General features: G+C 42.3%; 1 non-coding gene across 1 annotated transcript; it reads left to right on the top strand.

Moving 5' to 3' along the window:
• Positions 1-8,535: 8,535 nt before the first annotated feature.
• LOC123373453 lies at positions 8,536-8,644 on the top strand. Its single transcript, XR_006580735.1, has one exon. It is a non-coding gene; the product is annotated as a U6 spliceosomal RNA (small nuclear RNA).
• Positions 8,645-19,627: the final 10,983 nt, after the last annotated feature.

Genomic DNA, 19,627 nt, shown 5'->3' on the forward strand with positions numbered 1-19,627 from the left:
ACCTACAAAAAAGATTGTCAACAGGGTCATCTCTTAAAGTCATTTCAAAGGGTCAGTTACTTAGTTGTTGGAAACGATAGCTGTGCCAATTATGTTTTGTCTGGTTTTGTTATTGAACATTTGGAAATCTCCCAACTTCCCATCCACTCCTATCAGTCACATCCCGTTTCATGTCAATGGTGACATAAAGTGAAGTGATGGTACTGGGTGGGACATGTCACAACTCAGAGCATGATGCGTCAATCCGATGAGTGTAAAATACATTGTTTTCTGTAACAGGAACTTTAAAAAAAAACAAACCCAAACCTGCTTTTTCTGAAAAACAAAACTGTCAGACCACCTCTGCACTAGAGGGGGAACATGGAGCCAGGTGTTTGCCTGTATGGAAATAAGTAGTAGATAGCACATAATAAAAAGTCCGTGAAAACTAGATACGGCACACTCCTGCCTTATGAAGGCAAGAAAGATGTACTTAAGTCATTGGAGAGAGTAACAAATGTGGCAAAGGCAAAGTTAACCCTGGCAATACTATATATCTAAATGAAAATATCTCTCTTCAGCAGATAACAAATTATTCCATCAAGGCTGAGAGGTATCCTGTCTGGCTATTTTATGTAGCAACACTCCCTTTTGCAACATGAAACACATGTTAACCAGGGGTGTAGAGAACAATTTGAAACTGATATACTTAGCAGTAGAGCGGTTTCTCCCCATACCTATAGTTCCCCAAGGTAGATATGCCATTACATACACTACGATCTTTAACACAGCCAGTGCTGTTAGCTAGGTATCAAATAAGTTAGCAGAAACCCCAGCCCTGTAAATCTGAATGCCATAAACAGTGATCTGTTTTTGGAAATGTAAAAATCCCTACAACATGGCATGCATTATTGATGCCGGCTTGTGTTCCTGGTGTTAAGAGTTAGGGCAGAGATTCCCATGGGAGCTTCCAACACTCAGTGCCTCAACACTTCTAATGATGCTCCAAAGCATGGCTAGAGCTAGTATGGAAACCTGGTGGCTCTCCAAGGTATATGCTAATATAGTAGGCAGGAGTGAGGATATGGAAGAGTTAGCAATGGTCGGCTGAAAGCATTCCTGAAAAGTCCAGTCTCAGGAATGATCTACCTTTCTCTCTTGTGTGACAGGTAGCTTCCTTCTAATTGCAGCTCTTAGATAATAGCGTTAATTTCAAGAGGTCGTGTAGAGTTCATCCAAGGCCAGGTAATTTTACGGTGTTTGTTTTCAAGTTTTATTCATGTTTTCCAATTTAAGTTCTGGTTTTTTGCTGAAAAATCCTGCCACAAGAAGATATTTTTGGCAGACAATGGAATCGTTTCGTTATGAACTACCTGGCTTTCGGCAGACTGTTAGATTAGCTGGTGTGTGGTAATTTATGCTTCTTGTGTGTGGCTGGCTGGCTGGGATATCTTACTAGCCACACTCCTCCATTGCTGATGAAAAGCTTCTCCAGTTCAGTATTCCATCTGAAGCTGGCTTTGCTGACACACCTGGTTTTGGCTTTATGTTGTGATGCAAAAAAAGTCTCTTTGTGCTTAGCAGAAGGACAGTGTTTTTGTGGTGGTGGTTTCTCTCTCATCCAAAGGCATATTTAAAAAAAACCCTCTTTTTGCTGAGTTTGTGATCGTGAAAGTTTCCAGAATGCCAACAGTGGAAAGACTGAAGTCCTTTTTCTGGCCACAGAAGAGGCACAAATCTCTGCCAAGTCTTCAAACCACAGTGCCAATGGTGGCGATGTGATATGGACACACAGAATGCGGTTTTGAAAAATGCTTAAGGGTACTGGGTGCTAAACTCTTTTTGCAGTCTTGAAAAATCTCACCCTCAGTCTACTGGAAGCTTGACTAACACCAACAAACGTATGTCACATAGACCAGCAGTTCTCAAACTGGTTTGTGACCCCATGTCACCAGGGCTGGCTTAGACTTGCTGGAGCACAGGGCCGAAGCCCAAGCCCAAGCCCCCACCACCCGAGGATGAAGCCTGAGGGTTTCAGCCCTGAGTGTTGAGACTCAGGTTACAAGCCCCCTACCTGGGGCTGAAGCCCTCGGGCTTCAGCTTTGCTGCTGCCCCTCCCCCACGCCCAGTGCAGTGGGGCTCAGGTGTGCTCAGGCTTTGGTCCCTCCTCCTGGGGTCATGTAGTAATTCCATTGTCAGAAGGAGGACACGGGGAAGTTTGAGAACCCCTGATATAGACCTTTTAGCAGCCACCAGTTGGTGTTAATTTTGTTATCAACCTGCACTGCATTTATAGAAAAGAACCCAATGCTGGTCTGGTGAGGAAGTGTGAACTGGTATACACACCAATATCTGTAGATACCAGCATATCTTTAAAATGTTTTCCCTTTTTATATTAAACAAGAGGCCATGTGTCAAATACACCATTCAAAATTGGATCTGTGTTTTTAAAAAAATGTATTGTAGCAAAATAGCTTCTTAACCTGCCTTGATAAAGAACAAGACATGGATACAGAATCCCTGCAAAGAGGTCCATTATGAGATTTCTTTCTGAACAGTTCAGACTTATTAATATGTTCAGCATGAGATTCAGTATTTTAATAACCAGCCTGGAATATGCCTGCTCTCTAATGTCTTATTTTTAAGCACTACTTGCATTGTGTTTGTGTTGACTTAGTTGGGGAAAACGGGTTCTGAGCTTAGCCTCCGTTGCCTTTCCTAATCACAGTTACAGGGCAAAACATCCTAAGCATCTGATAAGAGAAATAGTGTTACCGTATGTTGATTTACAGCAACATCAAGAACTACAGAAGGAATAAACCTGACTCCATACACACAAGGTAACGCATGCCAGAGAACGATGCAGCGATATGCAATAGCTACCATATTGTTAATCATCTAATCTCCCCCAATGCAATGGAACAATACCTCAAACACACGATTTTGATATTAAGCTCCTCACTGAGTTGTGAATATTCCAATGTATATGGACAGACACTTTGGTCTGTGTTTGAGCGTCCTTCTGAAAGAGTTTGGAGAAGCAAGGGGTGATGACCAGTGGTTGCCTCCCTTTGCTCAACAGCGACCTCTGTGGCTAATTTAAGGAATAGCAGTGACAGACTCCAAAGGGTCTCCCTGTTCTATTGTCTTTATCTGGAAAGATGATGTCTGTGCTACAGATTTCTGAGGGTGAAAGAACCAGAAAGTGGAGAAAAGAGGGGATGTGTGACATTCTTCATTAAATAACACATGGATGGAACAACTTGAGGACAACGCAAATCGGGGAGGGGCTAAGAGCTGAGTGATACTATACGTTCCGGCTTTGGGAGCACTCACGTACAAAGACCTTGATGTTTTTGAGCATTGCCAAAACTGGTCATGGATTAACTGTTGCTACTGCTGTGTGCAAAAACAGTGTTTAATGGGGAAAAATTATGATTCCACACCTAGGACAACATCCTGAATTTGTCCCTAGTGTATACTCGCCATTATTATGGCAAAATGCCTGGAAACTGCCTTTCATTTCCACAAAAATGTCTTAAGAAGAGCACATCAAAAGTTTGTGTTTTAGGCACATCCTCAGCAACAAGGGGATCCTCACCTAGTGTAAACCAGTGTTGCTGCAATATAACTGATTTAAATCAGATGAGTATCTGGCTCATCATACCTGGCCACTGTTGAGAATATTTTTGCACAGCTCTGATGGAAATTTTTAGGGAGTATCTTGCACTACACTGTGTGTATTTTGGTGCCTTTTTTTTCTCCCTTACTAGCTGTTCTCTAAATTTAAAAAATAATAGAATAAGGATGATTTTCACTTGTATTGATAGTTCAGACTTCTTTGTAGATCGACTTGTTTTATCTATTAGGTCAGCACCAGTGGTGTTTGACCCTATGCATTATTTTTCTTAGTTGAATAGCTGAATGACATATCGGCTATTAAAATATATAGAAATCAGGATGTAAATTTTCACACCTAAAAGGCAAAGTTCTCCATTGTGATATAAAATTGGATATGTATAATCTGTGTGTGCATATCATCACAATCTAGGTCAGAGGTGGGCAAACTATGGCCTGTCAGGTCCCTGAGCTTGCCCCCCCAGCCCCTCCCCCGCAGCCTCAGCTCACTGTGCCGCGGGCGCAATGCTCTAGGTGGCGGGGCTGCGAGCTCCTGGGGCAGCCTGACCTGGTGCTCTGTGCTGCATTGTGTGTGGCTGGCTCCAGCCAAGTGGCATAGTTGTAGCGCCGTCAGCCACCGGTGCTCCAAGCAGCGTGGTAAGGGGACAGGGAGCGGGGAGCGGAGTGGGGGGGGTGGATAGAGGGCAAGGGAGTTTGGGGGGGTGGTCAGGGGGACGGGGTGTAGATAGGGTCAGGGCGGTCAGAGGGCAGGCAACAGGGGTTGAATGGGGGCAGGGGTCCTAGAAGAGGCAGTCAGGAAGGAGGGGGGGTTGGATGGGGCGGTGGGGAGGAGTCAGGGGCCGGGGTTCTGGGGGCAGTCAGGGAGAAGGGTGGTTGGATGGAGCAGAGATCCCAGGGGGGTGGTCAGGAATGAGAGGAGGGGTTGGATGGGGCAGCGGGGGGGCAGTCAGGGACAGGGGGTCTGGGGACAGTCAGGGGACAGGGAGAAGGGGTGGTTGGAGGGGGCAGGGGTCCTGGGGGAGCAGTCAGGAAGGAGAGGCGGGGTTGGATGGGGCAGCACAGGGCAGTCAGGGGTGGTGGTTCTGGGGTGGGGGGTCAGAGAGCAGGGGGGCAGGGATCCCAGGGGGCTGTCAGGGAACAGGGGGGTTTGGATGGGCCAAAAGTCCAGGGGGGGCCATCAGGGGGCCAGAAGCAGGGGGCAAAGATAGGGGGTGGGGGCCGGGCCATGCCCCTGCTCCCGTAACCAGCCCTCCATACAATTTCTAAAACCTGATGCAACCCTCACGCCAAAAAGTTTGCCCACCCCTGGTCTAGGTAGTAAAAATAATCATTTTGATTTCTTAGCTAGAGAATCTCATTGAGTCCAGATACTTATGTAGTCAATAATAATCTTCATATAATGAAAAGAATTCATGTTAAAAGTGGGAGACATATTTTTTGTAACCAATGGGTAGTAGATTTCCTCTGCCTAACCCTGAGCACATCTAAAGACCAGATGATAATTTAAATGAGCAAGCATGCAAATCCAGAGAGCCACAACATTACAGCTGCGGGGAGCTCTGAGCCCTTTAAATCTCAGCCGCGGCGGGGATTGAAAGGGCTCTGGGCTGCCCGCAGCCCTTTCAATCCCCGCCGTGGAAGCCGGTGCGGTCCAGCACGGTGTACTGGCTCTTGCCAGTACGCCAGACCGGACCGGCTTACTTTCACCTCTGATCTTAAACATCTTTTGCATATTCACACATGATGAGCTCAGGTGCAGTGCATCTGGCCATGCCTGTCAGTGAGATGTGTTTTACACAGAGAAATGGTCTGGGGAAATTAAACACATATGAGACGTATATCAGAGATTCTATGTACTTACAACACAGCATAGATAAATCTAGCAAATTTCAGTATCTATAGATGTTTTATTATTTAATCATAAATATTGTGTTTATCCTACTATTAAGGTTTAAGCATATATCCATAGAAGCAAGGAGATGCAGATATGTACCTCTGCTCCTAGGCACCTTTGTGAAATCATTTATACTTGTTCAAAGCAGGTATGAAAGGCTATCAAACCAATGGCAGTTATTCACACATAATTGATATGTGTAAATGACTACAAAGACTGCAAGGCAAAAGAGTGTCAGGCCCAAGGCTTCTGTATCCCACTGGATTCAGCCAAATTGTGCCTAGCCATTAGCATGCACATGAGCTTCAACCAGGGGACTCTGCAGCACAGGACAATGCCACACCACATACACTCCATCCACATGTTCAATCCATATCCGTGGAATTATGTTATTTCAGTAACACTTAATGCCATTTATTGGCTGAGCTCTGCAGTTGAAGAATAAAGCTTTCCAAACACAAAGGTTTACTGTAACTTGCATTTCTTCACACATACACAGAGGGCTTGGCTACACTGGAAAGTTGCAGCGCTGGTGGTGGGTTTACAGCGCTGCAACTTACTCACCGTCCACACTTGCAAGGCACATACAGCGCTGCATCTCCCTGGCTGCAGCGCTGGCTGTACTCCTGCTCTGCCTCGGGTATAACTATTGCAGCGCTGGTGATGCAGCGCTGCTCCACCAGTGTGGCCACCAAAAGCGCTGTAACTGGCCTCCAGAATTTTCCCATAATGCTTTTAACTAAAGAACTCTCTTTGTTTTGTTATAATGCCTCTCTTTGTTTTGTTGTGAACTTGGGGCTCCCGGAGCTGCTTATCTAAAAAACAAACACAGCTCCTGTTTGCTGTGAATGAGGCAGGCAGGGGGATGAATGTCTACAGCTAGTGTTTGCTTGAGGACAGAAACAGCACGGCGGGCGGGGGGTGGAAGGGAGTCTGTTGGAGCAGCTGCTTATCTGGTCTGCAGGCTATTTGCATTTAAGAGTGAATGAGGGGTCGGGGAAATGGTCAGAATTTGCAAGCCAGGGAGCTGACACGGTGGGAGCATGAACGAGGAGGTGAGAGGAGCCGAGGGTTGCACTGATATCGCCTTGGGCAAACTTAAAAGAAAGGAAGGGATCGGAACTTGCAAGGCAGGGAGCTGACACACAGTGTCAGCTCCAAAAATCCACTCTCTCTCTCCCCCACGCTCCCTGTGACACTCCACCCCACCCCCCCTTTTGAAAAGCACGTTGCAGCCACTTGAACGCTGGGATAGCTGCCCATAATGCACCACTCCCAACAGCGCTGCAAATGCTGCAAATGTGGCCACACTGCAGTGCTGGTAGCTGTCAGTGTGGCCACACTCCAGCGCTTTCCCTACACAGCTGTACGAAGACAGCTGTAACTCCCAGCGCTGCACACCTGCAAGTGTAGCCAAGTCCTAAGAATACCTGTTACACATGTAATAGGTGCAAGAGAAATAATGGAGATGAGTCAGCTCCAGCTTGTGTTAACTGCTGCAGACAGTGAGTATAATAGTAGGTTACGGTTTCCATCATTAGATCTAGAAAAGTTAACAGAACAGCTGATGTTTCAAGAAGACAGACAAAAATTTGGTTCATGTGCTCCCTGTCCTTACAGTCATTTGCTCAGCTTGCCATTGCCTATGCACTGGAGCTATGTGACATGTACAGCATGTAAGAAAAGTAGGGCTTGTTATCCTAGTTTGTAGGTTTGGGGGAGGAAAGGTGATCTTGTGGTTAAGGCACTGAGCTGGAACTCAAGAGATATAGGTTCAATTCCAGCTCTGCCATAGCTTTAAAATTTGACCTTGAGGGAATCTCTTAATGTGTCCGTGCCTTGGTCTCCACCTGCAAAATGGGGATATTTCCTTTTTCCACACCCTCTGTCAGTCATGTCTATTCAGATTATAGATTCCTTAGGCTAGGGACTGCCTCTTACTACGTGGGTTTCCCCCCGACAATGTCTAGCAAAATGGAATCCCAATCTCAGTTGGTGCCTCTGAACACTACTGTAACACAAATACGTAATAGATTGCGTATCCTATGCCCAAAATGTATTGCATGAATGATGGGACATGAACAATCAACACCAGTTATTGCAGCTAATAGTTGGAAAGCTTATTTTGAGGAGAAATTGTCAGTGGTCTACAGCCAATAGAAGATGATTCCCCAAGAGACACTTTCAACTTTTAAAATGAGTAGCTTTCCAAGAAGACTGCTTGAAAATAACTAGTAAATAACTAGGTTCCCTGCTAGGTGTGTGCCAGGACCTAACTTCATGTGCAGCAAGGCCTTGATCCTACAACATTAAAGTCAATGATGATCAAGCCTCCAGAGAGTACTGTTACAGACGAGCTCTCTCAGTGCTTCATTAATGAACTGATCAGAGTAGCCAGAGTGTGCCTCTCCCTAAAGGGAACTGCAAAACAAGGATTGCGGATATGCCTTCCTTGCAACCTTGACCTAATGTAGGTTTGCCCTGGGAGAAGTCTAAAGTGTATGAATCGTTCTCCTGTTTTAACATCATATGAATGAGCCCAAGACAGTGAGAAATGTGGCTATCAGCCTATGCAGCCACACTCTCTTAGTATTGCCCCATAAAACTCACCATCAGAAGGAATGAACATTTGTCAGTTCCTTGCCTGCACAGTGTTTTTGCAAAGTCTAATTAGTCAGATAGGTATGCCATGAAGGTCCCTAAAGATAAACTTACTTGGGTAGTTGATATTTCCTTCCAGTCTTGCCGCAAACGTGATTGGTTACTCCTAAAAAGGACAAGTGTGTTTATCTTACCCAATTCCCGTAAGAAATACAGATAATAAGCTACTAGGTCTTGAGTGTGAAGCTGGAGAAACTGCTGCTTTTGTTAGTGGGGAAGGGAAGACCAAAATGGATTCCTTTTCAGTTGATGTGTTTGCAATGTTAGGAAGGTCATCCAGTATCCCATGTGGCTCTCCCCTCTGAGTATTGACCTCGCCTTTTGACTTTTGAGATCTGATAGGATCACAACACTATACCACTGTGCTCACTTCAGCAGCACGTGTACTGAAATTGGAACTATACAGAGAAGATTAATGTGGCCCCTGCGCAAGGATGACGCAGCATCAGGCTGTAGGAGAAATGCTGGATTCGACATTGTCCATAAATACGATACCTTATTCTGTGGTAGCTGATACAAGTGCCATTGAGAGAGCACTGTACTACCTTAGTGGTGCAGTCTGTTGAAGTGATTAATCCATGATGTGGGCATAGACTAGAATTAAAAGGAAAACATATTGTTTGTGAGGTTAACTGTGTTTGTTATTATTGGAAAGAGCCCCAGGAAACTGAGTGTCCTGTTTATCCCCAGAACAGGTGCAGCTGCGTTAGAAACAGTATAAGCTTCCTCAAAATGCCCCACCAAACTGTTTGAGCCATGACCTTGAGGAGACCATGGTGAAGGGGTAGTCCAGCTTCCATTGCCTGTTAAGACTGCCAACAGTGCTGTCAGCTGTGATCGTTTTCTAGTAACCTACTTTTGGGAACTGGACTCAGGACAACCAACTCATTGCACCCAGGCTGCCAAACAGCCATCAGATGGGTAATGGCTTTCACCAGTTATTGACCTGGAATGGATTTGAATCAGTGACCTAGAGGTAAAAGGCTTTATATTACATTATCAGTCCCTTGGGTTGACTAATGCACCTGAAATAGATTTTAGTATTTATAGCAGAGTATTTCATTGAAGTAAGTTGCTAATCCTAAACCGGCAGCCCTAACACTTCATTAGTAAAGCATCAGGAGCTCACCAAAAGGAGACGGAAACAAATAAGAAACATGAGAGCCCAGAATGTGGGTGAACCTGAATAGTTATTGTATTAGCCAGAGAACAGCAGCAATTCTTTGGAAATGAAACCACATCTCACTTGACTATTTGACTACCTTGTCCTAGAGGCCCTGGTTGAAGTTCTGACATCATTGTCAGCACTTTCCTTATTTCAGGCTCAGTGAGTTTCCTGCTGTGGAAAAAAAACTGTCTAAAAAAAGAAACTGCTAGAGCTTAAAAGCACTCTGTTAGCAAAATCCAGCCGTGGAGGCCTCAGCTGATGAGTCATTTCACACAAATAAGTGCCACGCTAATCAATGAGAAATAGGATAAGGGGCATTTGCAGACAGGAAAAGCGCACACAAAACTATTGTGAAGAGAAGAGGGTGGGGAGCTGGTGTGCGGGGGCAGTAGTTGTTCATTGTTACATGTTCTTTTGAGGACAAAGAACAGAGCTGTAACGACTCAGAGGCCTGCAGCCTTGTTTGTGGTAACACCTTATTTAACGAGGAGGCAGAGCATCACATTCTATCACATACTGACAACATACTGTACAGATTGTTTTATTGACATCAGCAAAATCCAGTCACAAGCCAAATTGGCTTTGTTCTTCGTGATATGAATCCTGCCATTAAGCATTTATTGGCAATTTATTGATATTCTATTCAAATTAAATTCTCGGTTAATTAGTCACCAGTGGATTTGCTTTCCCAAGTTGCAGCAATATGTCTCAGAAGCTTTTCAAGCTTCTTCCATTGGCATTCATCCAAGATGTTTCCTAAGAACGAGCACTGAAGCTGGTATTTAGAGCATATGGTGGTGATGTGTTTGTATGTTCATTAAATCAAGAAACCAATGAAAGAAAAAGTGTAAGGGCTTTCTATCCTTTTAAATGAAATTGTCAACCTAGATATCTATTGCCTTTTCTGAGATCCAGCCTGAAATGACTTGTAAGCAGTGCTCTGTTATGATGACAAATTAATTCACATCAGACTTTGATCACTGCTTGAAAAGTTTTCAGACATCAATTTCCAGCAGTTGCATTTAGAAATGAGAAGTCAGTTTGCAGTCTTAGTTTCAAAACAACAAAAGCAGAAGTGTCTCCATGTAACTGGTATGCAAACCTCTTAAAAATGCAAGGAATTTAGTGGAAGCTTTTCATATGTAAGATAAAGAATTTTCGGCAGGGCTGTCTGTCCTACATCTGACTCAGTGTACACAAAGCCCTTCCTGTGGCCATTGCTTGTGTGTATCAATGTGAGCACACAGAGTACAGCTGTCTGTCTGTCTGTCTTTTTTTGTCTGTCTTGCTTCCATGTAACACGTCAAAAGCAATTGAAAGGATTCTGCTTAAAATAGAATGGAATTATATTAGTGAGCCTAATAGTGAAGGTGTTTTTGGAAATATAGTTCACTATATCTAATGTTTACCACTTGACTACTCATGCCTCAGGCTCAAAATGCATAATAATGTATATTAAAACACAGCAAATGGAAGAGCTGGAATCTCAGATATAACCATACCTAATGCAGGGTATGACAGAACATCTGCTCTTTAATTAATCTTACGTAAAGACCGAAGCGCTGCATTAAGATGCAGAGTGTTTGACAATTGTTTTTTGTAGTTAACATGCTCCTGGCCTCCCTCATGTAATTGTTTCTGCTTTGTAACTCTCATAAAGCTCTGATAAACAACAACAACCATCCAGAAATAAAAAATATGGGGAAGGAAGAGAATATTATGGCTGAAGAATGCAAACCCAAAATGTTTCCAAGGTAGCACTGATATAGTGTTTAATTATGAGGTTGTGGATAGGAAGGATGAGAAGAATCAAAGCATCTGGTTTTGTGAATAAGTCCCAGAGGCAGCTGAAATTCATTACCAAGATTTTCAAAAGGGCTTGGGATTTTGGGACCCCCAATTTTTGGGTGCCCAGTTTGAGTCTTCATTAGGGGCCCTGATTTTCAGAAAGTGCTGAGACTCACATCCCCTTCTGAAAATCAGAGCCCTTTATGGTGGCTCAAGTTGGTCACCCAAAATCACCACTCATTTCTGAAAGTCTTGGCCATTTACTTTTCTCCTGGTAGAGTGTTGGGTGGATACAAATGCCCCAGGGGACAAACATGCCTGGAACTTGTACATTTATTTTGATGGAATAATTTAGCTATAAAAATATATTCCAAATATGATCTACTTTAGGTTAACAGGAAAATAACTTCTCTACTATCACAGTTTGTTTATACACTCTGTGTGTGTGTGTGTGTGACAATTCTGGGCCTGGGTCTAGGGGCGGGCTTGAGTTAGTGGCATTCAGGAAGTGAGCACAGCTAGATACGTGTGGAGGAATGGCTGAAGCCATCACCCTATACTTTCCTGCTCAGTCTGAGGCAGCACCAGCCTCGTTTACGAGGAAGCAAGCTGTGCCTGGCCTTTGTGTAGAAATGTGGAAGGGGCCTAGGCACAATGGAAGAAGAGGGGAATTCTGATTAGGTTCTTTGGCTCTACTGCGGAAAGGAAGCCCGCTCATCAGGGGCCTGTTCCTAAGTTCATTGCAATCAACAGGCAGACTCCCATTGGTTTCAATGAGATTTTATTCCGACTTCAGAAGAAGAGGAGGTTCTTTGCATTTGCTGTCATGACCACCCCAACTTTGAGCATGTTGGTAGGCCTGACCACAATTTTGCTCTGAACTCCCAGCTACTCCTGTAGAGTTGTGGTAGCTTATTAATGAGCAAGATTAATAGTTTCTGTTCTGAACAAAGGGTTTATGTACAAAAACAAGGTAACAAAACTTCCTATAACTCTAACTGTAGCCTGCAACTATCCCCTGTCCTGTGTTCCCTTTGTCTTTTTTTTCTTACCGAGCATGCTGTGCCTCACAAGAGAACAAAAAGACTGCTTAAAGAGTGTACAGGAAATATGGCATCTCTGCACTTCCTGGAGGACTTTCTTAATAGCACAGAGATGGTCCCATTCAGAACTCTGGACCTCAACACTCAGACATTCTGGGTTAAGAACAGTTTCAGTCCATTTCTAGTGGTACCACCTGTGTGAATTCTATAATCTAGAAGAAAATGGAGGAAAAAAAGTGAAAGAATGGAAGAAAAAAGTCAGGAGACAGAGAAGGATGTTAAATGGCATTTTATATTTGAAACTTTTTTTATTTTTTGTTTTACTACTTTTTTAAAAAAACAGGAAGTGTACAGAATCATGTGTGCAGGCACTCTAGAAACAAAGTAGGTAATGTAAGGCATTCTGAAAACTTGTTCATTTCAGGCTGGAGTGTGCTTTAAGCTGAATAAAAATAAGTTATCTGCAGAAAATGTGGAGCTGGCCTGTGTGCTGTATCTGTAAAGAATCATTTTTATCTGTCTATCTGGAAGGAAGATAGATAAATTGAAAGAAAAATGCCATCTCTGTAATGATAACACCGGCAAAAGGTTTGCAAACAATATAAAAATAGCTGCTTTTCTGAAATGATGGCTTAACTTAAAGTATGTTTTTTTAAAAAGCCAACCTTACCACTATGGGAATTATCAGGAATTACTTTTCCTGTGTACACTTTATAATTAGCTATTTCTGTTCCATCACAACATTACATAAAGCCAATGCCTATTTTCCCCTGAATAGCTTTATTCTCAAAGTTGAGCATGTGCAGTAGATGTCACAGTGTTTGCCTTAAGCAGGGCCAGGAGAAGAACCTAGGGTTTACCAGCATATGAATTATTTTGGACTGTTTTTCACTCCTTTAATTTATATCCTTGGAGAGATGTACAGGATGTATGTTGCCTGTTGAAGTAATTTGAAAGGTTGCCAGAAAAGGGCTTTAGTCCCTCCCCTCTTATCGTCCTGGCACATAGAACCACTGAAGAAAACGAAAGACATTTGTGAGGAGCCATCCGGGAGATAAACTAATGATGTCAACCCCCAAAAAAGAGAGAGAATCCCTCCCAAGCATCCTCATTTAAAATGGGTTTGTGCTTATTTAAATAGAATTTGCCCAGACTCAGAATGTCCGGCTTTCTCTTTCTGCTAGGAACAAACATAGTTGTCCTCAAGGTCATGGAGTGTGGCTGCTCCACAAAACAAAGAGGAAAATACTGGTATTCAGGGCCTTGTTTGTCAGCCTTCTTCTTGAGTCACCCTGGACCTCTAATGAAAATCGAAGGAGGAGTTTTAAACTTTCTCTGATCCTGAAATATGTCAAGGAACATGAATAGCTGAGGGATACACTCCTTTTGCTTCCTGCCTTTCTCTCTTTTTTTTTTCTTTTTTCTTTTGTTCAGAAAATTGTGTAGCTTTAACCTTGATTGCCTAATAATGTGTGACCTTGACTTTGTGTGGGTTGGAAGGATTTCAGACTTGGTTTTATCAGGATTAGCTTTTCATCTGCACAGAAGTACCCAAGCAAGTAACTCATCACATCTCCTTTCACCTTAGATACCCAGCTTTCTCCTTTAATTTATAAAACAACAAGGAGAAAATAAACTACATGAATGTGGTAGATACAGCAATATGACTTTCACCATAGAGCAGGAGTGAGGAAGCCATAATCCAGTGCTGGGCTCAGGATCAATGCCTTCAGGTTACATGCAACAGCATTATTAAAGAATTCAGAGCTCTCCATTTCCAAAACCATGCAATTCTTTTCATATGCTTTCCATACAAGCATCACTACGTCCCATGCATGGAGAACAACAGAGGAAGAGGAGGGTCATGGAAACCCACATGCATGGGATTTGTACCTTTTCATGTCTTCCCTGCTTCTTGCAACACAAATTGACTTTGCAAGATTGGTTCAGAAAATGAATACCCAGGACATTGCACTGTGTTGTTTTGCTGTGAAATTACTTTTCTGGATGAAAATATTGAATTCCTTTGAAGGCGAATAGTATAATATCTCTGGAAATGAAAATCCTGTGGAAATCACAAAGGAAAGAAGACTGAAGGATATGAAAGCTTTATATCTCTAAATGTTAGTCAGGCTCAGCCGCCTCTGCGTTCCTTTTTTGCGTGACAACAAATCATAACTTTTCTTTCTGATGTTGATACAGAAAATGCAGGAATCTCCTAGATGCTTATATTACAGATTTATGTTTTTATCTACAATGAACAGCCAATATCATTATCTTAATTTTCTGCAGGGTTTGCATGCGCTCTGAGATAATGTAGTTCAGTTGTTTACCAAGTCTCATCTGCTTTGAATGTCCCTTGTCTTATGGTGAAATTATTGACTTTCATAGAGGTCCCTGTCCTATCTAAGAGTGGTGGATTTGCAGGATACTCTCAAATGAGTCAAGTCTTGAAGCCCATACTCAGTATTTCCTCATTCTTTACACACGTTGAGTAATACCTAACTCCCACTCCCTAACTCCTCTATTTGATTTCAGTGAGACTGCATGAGGAAGAAGATGCTACTCAATGTGAGCAAGGGTGGCAGAATTTCTGAACCTCAGTTAAGACTGAGGAAAAATAATGGGACAGATTTCTGCATACTCTTACTCTCACTGAGGAGCATCTTACTCCACAAGTAACCCCATTATTGTCACTGGACTACTCAAGGAGTAACATCCAATTCAATGTAAAAATATACTATGTGGCCCTATGATTTAAACCTATGAAACTCTTGGGGCGGAGCAGGGGAACAGATTCTCTTCCTGCTTATGAAGCAGATTCCTTTGTTCAGCTTTAATAGCCCTATACTGAATCTAATAATCATGATCAAGACTTCAGTTTGAGTGACATATGCTGTAGATCTCATACTGTTAGTACTAAAACATCCCTGGAATTTCCAAACATAATAGATGATAATTTCTTAACTCAAGAAGTGTTGCAACCAACATGAGGGAATTCTATATCAGAGCTCGACTTGACAGATAAAGGTGAACTGATCACAGGAGCTTATGTACAAGGGATCATGACTTGATCACATTTATAGTGTGCAGACTGAATAAACTCCAAACCAGTATTATATATGTGACATTCCCCAGGGTACAATTTGGACTGTTGAGCAGCTGTGTCCTCTCAATTCTTCAACCTGGGGTGCCTTTTACGCTGCTTTCCTGTGAAAGCAACCACTCCTGCTTTTCCCACACACAACCTCCAGCATGTAAGTCACATCCAGCTACAATGTCTGAGTGCTCCAGCCAGCCACTCCTGAATTATATTACAGAGCAACACCAGCAAATGTCAAGTTCCCAGAAATGTGCATCTTGTACTGCTCAGTACCCTCCTGCACAAGACAAGCTCATAGAAAGTCCATCATAGAAAGAACCAGACTGCTGGCACTAAACATTAAAAAGGTTGTAGAGCAGTTTTTAAACTAGGAGATGGGGGAAAGCCGACTGCTGCAGAGGAGCATGTGGATCGGACACAGACTTTTCTTAGGGGAGAGTCTGATGATAGAGAATCTCCAGGTTATAGTCAGGAGCAGAGGACTGAAGAGTATAATGTAAGGGCCGGATCAGATGATAAACAGTCACATAAAAAAGAATCTGGCACATCAGAAAAAGGCAGGCTAATAAACAGGGACAAGTTTTTAAAGTGCTTGTACACAAATGCCAGAAGTCTAAATAATAAGATGGGTGAACTAGAGTGCCTTGTGATAAAGGAGGATATTGATATACTAGGCATCACAGAAACCTGGTGGACTGAGAGCAATCAATGGGACACAATTATTCCGGGGTACAAAATATATCGGAAGGACAGAACAGGTCGTGCAGGGGGAGGAGTGGCACTATATGTGAAAGAAAGTGTAGATTCAAATGAAGTAAAAATCTTAAGCGAATCCACATGTTCCATAGAATCTCTATGGATAGAAATTTCATGCTCTAGTAAAAATATAACATTAGGGATCTATTATCGACCACCTGACCAGGACAGTAATAGTGATGATGAAATGCTAAGGGAAATTAGAGAGGCTATTAAAATTAAGAATCCAATAATAGTGGGGGATTTCAATTATCCCCATATTGACTGGGAACATTTCACTTCAGGACGAAATGCAGAGATAAAATTTCTCGATACTTTAAATGACTGCTTCATGGAGCAGCTGGTACGGGAACCCACAAGGGGAGAGGCAACTCTAGATTTAATCCTGAGTGGAGCGCAGGAGCTGGTCCAAGAGGTAACTATAGCAGGACCGCTTGGAAATAGTGACCATAATACAATAGCATTCAACATCCCTGTGGTGGGAAGAACACCTCAACTGCTCAACACTGTGGCATTTAATTTCAAAAGGGGGAACTATACAAAAATGAGGGGGTTAGTTAGACAAAAGTTAAAAGGTACAGTGACTAAACTGAAATCCCTGCAAGTTGCATGGGCCCTTTTTAAAGACACCATAATAGAGGCCCAACTTCAATGTATACCCCAAATTAAGAAAAACAGTAAAAGAACTAAAAAAGAGCCACTGTGGCTTACCAACCATGTAAAAGAAGCAGTGAGAGATAAAAAGACTTCCTTTAAAAAGTGGAAGTCAAATCCTAGTGAGGCAAATAGAAGGAGCACAAACACTGCCAACTTAAGTGCAAGAGTGTAATAAGAAAAGCCAAAGAGGAGTTTGAAGAACGGCTAGCCAAAAACTCTAAAGGTAATAACAAAATGTTTTTTAAGTACATCAGAAGCAGGAAGCCTGCTAAACAACCAGTGGGGCCCCTTGACGATCAAAATACAAAAGGAGCGCTTAAAGACGATAAAGTCATTGCGGAGAAACTAAATGGATTCTTTGCTTCAGTCTTCACGGCTGAGGATGTTAGGGAGATTCCCAAACCTGAACTGGCTTTTGTAGGTGACAAATCTGAGGAACTGTCACAGATTGAAGTGTCACTAGAGGAGGTTTTGGAATTAATTGATAAACTCAACATTAACAAGTCACCGGGACCAGATGGCATTCACCCAAGAGTTCTGAAAGAACTCAAATGTGAAGTTGCGGAACTATTAACTAAGGTTTGTAACCTGTCCTTTAAATCGGCTTCGGTACCCATTGACTGGAAGTTAGCTAATGTAACGCCAATATTTAAAAAGGGCTCTAGAGGTGATCCCGGCAATTACAGACCGGTAAGTCTAACGTCGGTACCGGGCAAATTAGTCGAAACAATAGTTAAGAATAAAATTGTCAGACACATAGAAAAACATAAACTGTTGAGCAATAGTCAACATGGTTTCTGTAAAGGGAAATCGTGTCTTACTAATCTATTAGAGTTCTTTGAAGGGGTCAACAAACATGTGGACAAGGGGGATCCGGTGGACATATTGTACTTAGATTTCCAGAAAGCCTTTGACAAGGTCCCTCACCAAAGGCTCTTACGTAAATTAAGCTGTCATGGGATAAAAGGGAAGGTCCTTTCATGGATTGAGAACTGGTTAAAGGACAGGGAACAAAGGGTAGGAATTAATGGTAAATTCTCAGAGTGGAGAGAGGTAACTAGTGGTGTTCCCCAAGGGTCAGTCCTAGGACCAATCCTATTCAATTTATTCATAAATGATCTGGAGAAAGGGGTAAACAGTGAGATGGCAAAGTTTGCAGATGATACTAAACTACTCAAAATAGTTAAAACCAAAGCAGATTGTGAAGAACTTCAAAAAGATCTCAAAAAACTAAGTGATTGGGCAACAAAGTGGCAAATGAAATTTAATGTGGATAAATGTAAAGTAATGCACATTGGAAAAAATAACCCCAACTATACATACAACATGATGGGGGCTAATTTAGCTACAACGAGTCAGGAAAAAGATCTTGGTGTCATTGTGGATAGTTCTCTGAAGATGTCCACGCAGTGTGCAGAGGCGGTCAAAAAAGCAAACAGGATGTTAGGAATCATTAAAAAGGGGATAGAGAATAAGACTGAGAATATATTATTGCCCTTATATAAATCCATGGTACGCCCACATCTTGAATACTGTGTACAGATGTGGTCTCCTCACCTCAAAAAAGATATTCTAGCACTAGAAAAGGTTCAGAAAAGGGCAACTAAAATGATTAGGGGGTTAGAGAGGGTCCCATACGAGGAAAGATTAAAGAGGCTAGGACTCTTCAGCTTGGAAAAGAGAAGACTAAGGGGGGATATGATAGAGGTATATAAAATCATGAGTGATGTTGAGAAAGTGGATAAGGAAAAGTTATTTACTTATTCCCATAATACGAGAACTAGGGGTCACCAAATGAAATTAATAGGCAGCAGGTTTAAAACAAATAAAAGGAAGTTCTTCTTCATGCAGCGCACAGTCAACTTGTGGAACTCCTTACCTGAGGAGGTTGTGAAGGCTAGGACTATAACAATGTTTAAAAGGGGACTGGCTAAATTCATGGTGGCTAAGTCCATAAATGGCTATTAGTCAGGATGGGTAAGAATGGTGTCCCTAGCCTCTGTTCGTCAGAGGATGGAGATGGATGGCAGGAGAGAGATCACTTGATCTTTGCCTTTTAGGTTCACTCCCTCTGGGGCACCTGGCATTGGCCACTGTCGGTAGACAGATACTGGGCTAGATGGACCCTTGGTCTGACCCGGTATGGCCGTTCTTATGTTCTTATCATTTTATTAATAGAAAATGATATGCACAAACTCTGTTATCTCAAATGGAAGTTCTCAAACACTTCAGTCCAAACACACTGATGTAGATAAAACAATAAAACAAGTTTATTAACTACAGAAACATAGATTTCAAGTGATTACAAGTAATGAGGAATAAAAGTCAGAATTGGTTACAAAGAAATAAAAGGTAAAATGCAAACTAATACTTAACAAGCTAAGTGAATTTAAAGTAAAAAGATTTCTCTCACCACATGCTTATAGCAATCTGTCTGGATTTCTTTTAGCTAGGACCCCTCCCCCAATTCACTTATGCTTCCTTTGTCTTTCAAGTGTTGTTGATGCCGTGAGTAGAGATGAGGGGAGCAAGGTGATTTTGGGCTTCTGTTGCTCATATTTATAGCTCTTCCTCGTCTTTGAAAATCATGTTTGGCTGAGGTTCAGGAGACAGAAAGTCTGTTTGCTGAGATGTAAATTTCTTGCTCATACCTTCTTTCTGCCAAAGAATGGCCATTTAATCAGGTGATAGTCCATTTGATTATGTTGATACCTGGCTGAGATGTTGGCTAGTCTTTTGTCTCCGCAGAACTGGTTTGAAGCTATTTCCATAGACTTGGAACATGTCTTATACAATAGAATTTTATAACTTTACATACAACATTGAAACACATATTTTACCAGGACAATAATGTTCGACAGATTGAGTTTTCAAGTGATACCTCACAAGGCATACTTTGTATAAACTTATCATAGTCTTGTAAGTAGGGTGAACATAAG

Source organism: Mauremys mutica, chromosome 6 (assembly GCF_020497125.1).
Source record: "Mauremys mutica isolate MM-2020 ecotype Southern chromosome 6, ASM2049712v1, whole genome shotgun sequence".
Taxonomy (NCBI): Eukaryota; Metazoa; Chordata; order Testudines; family Geoemydidae; genus Mauremys; species Mauremys mutica.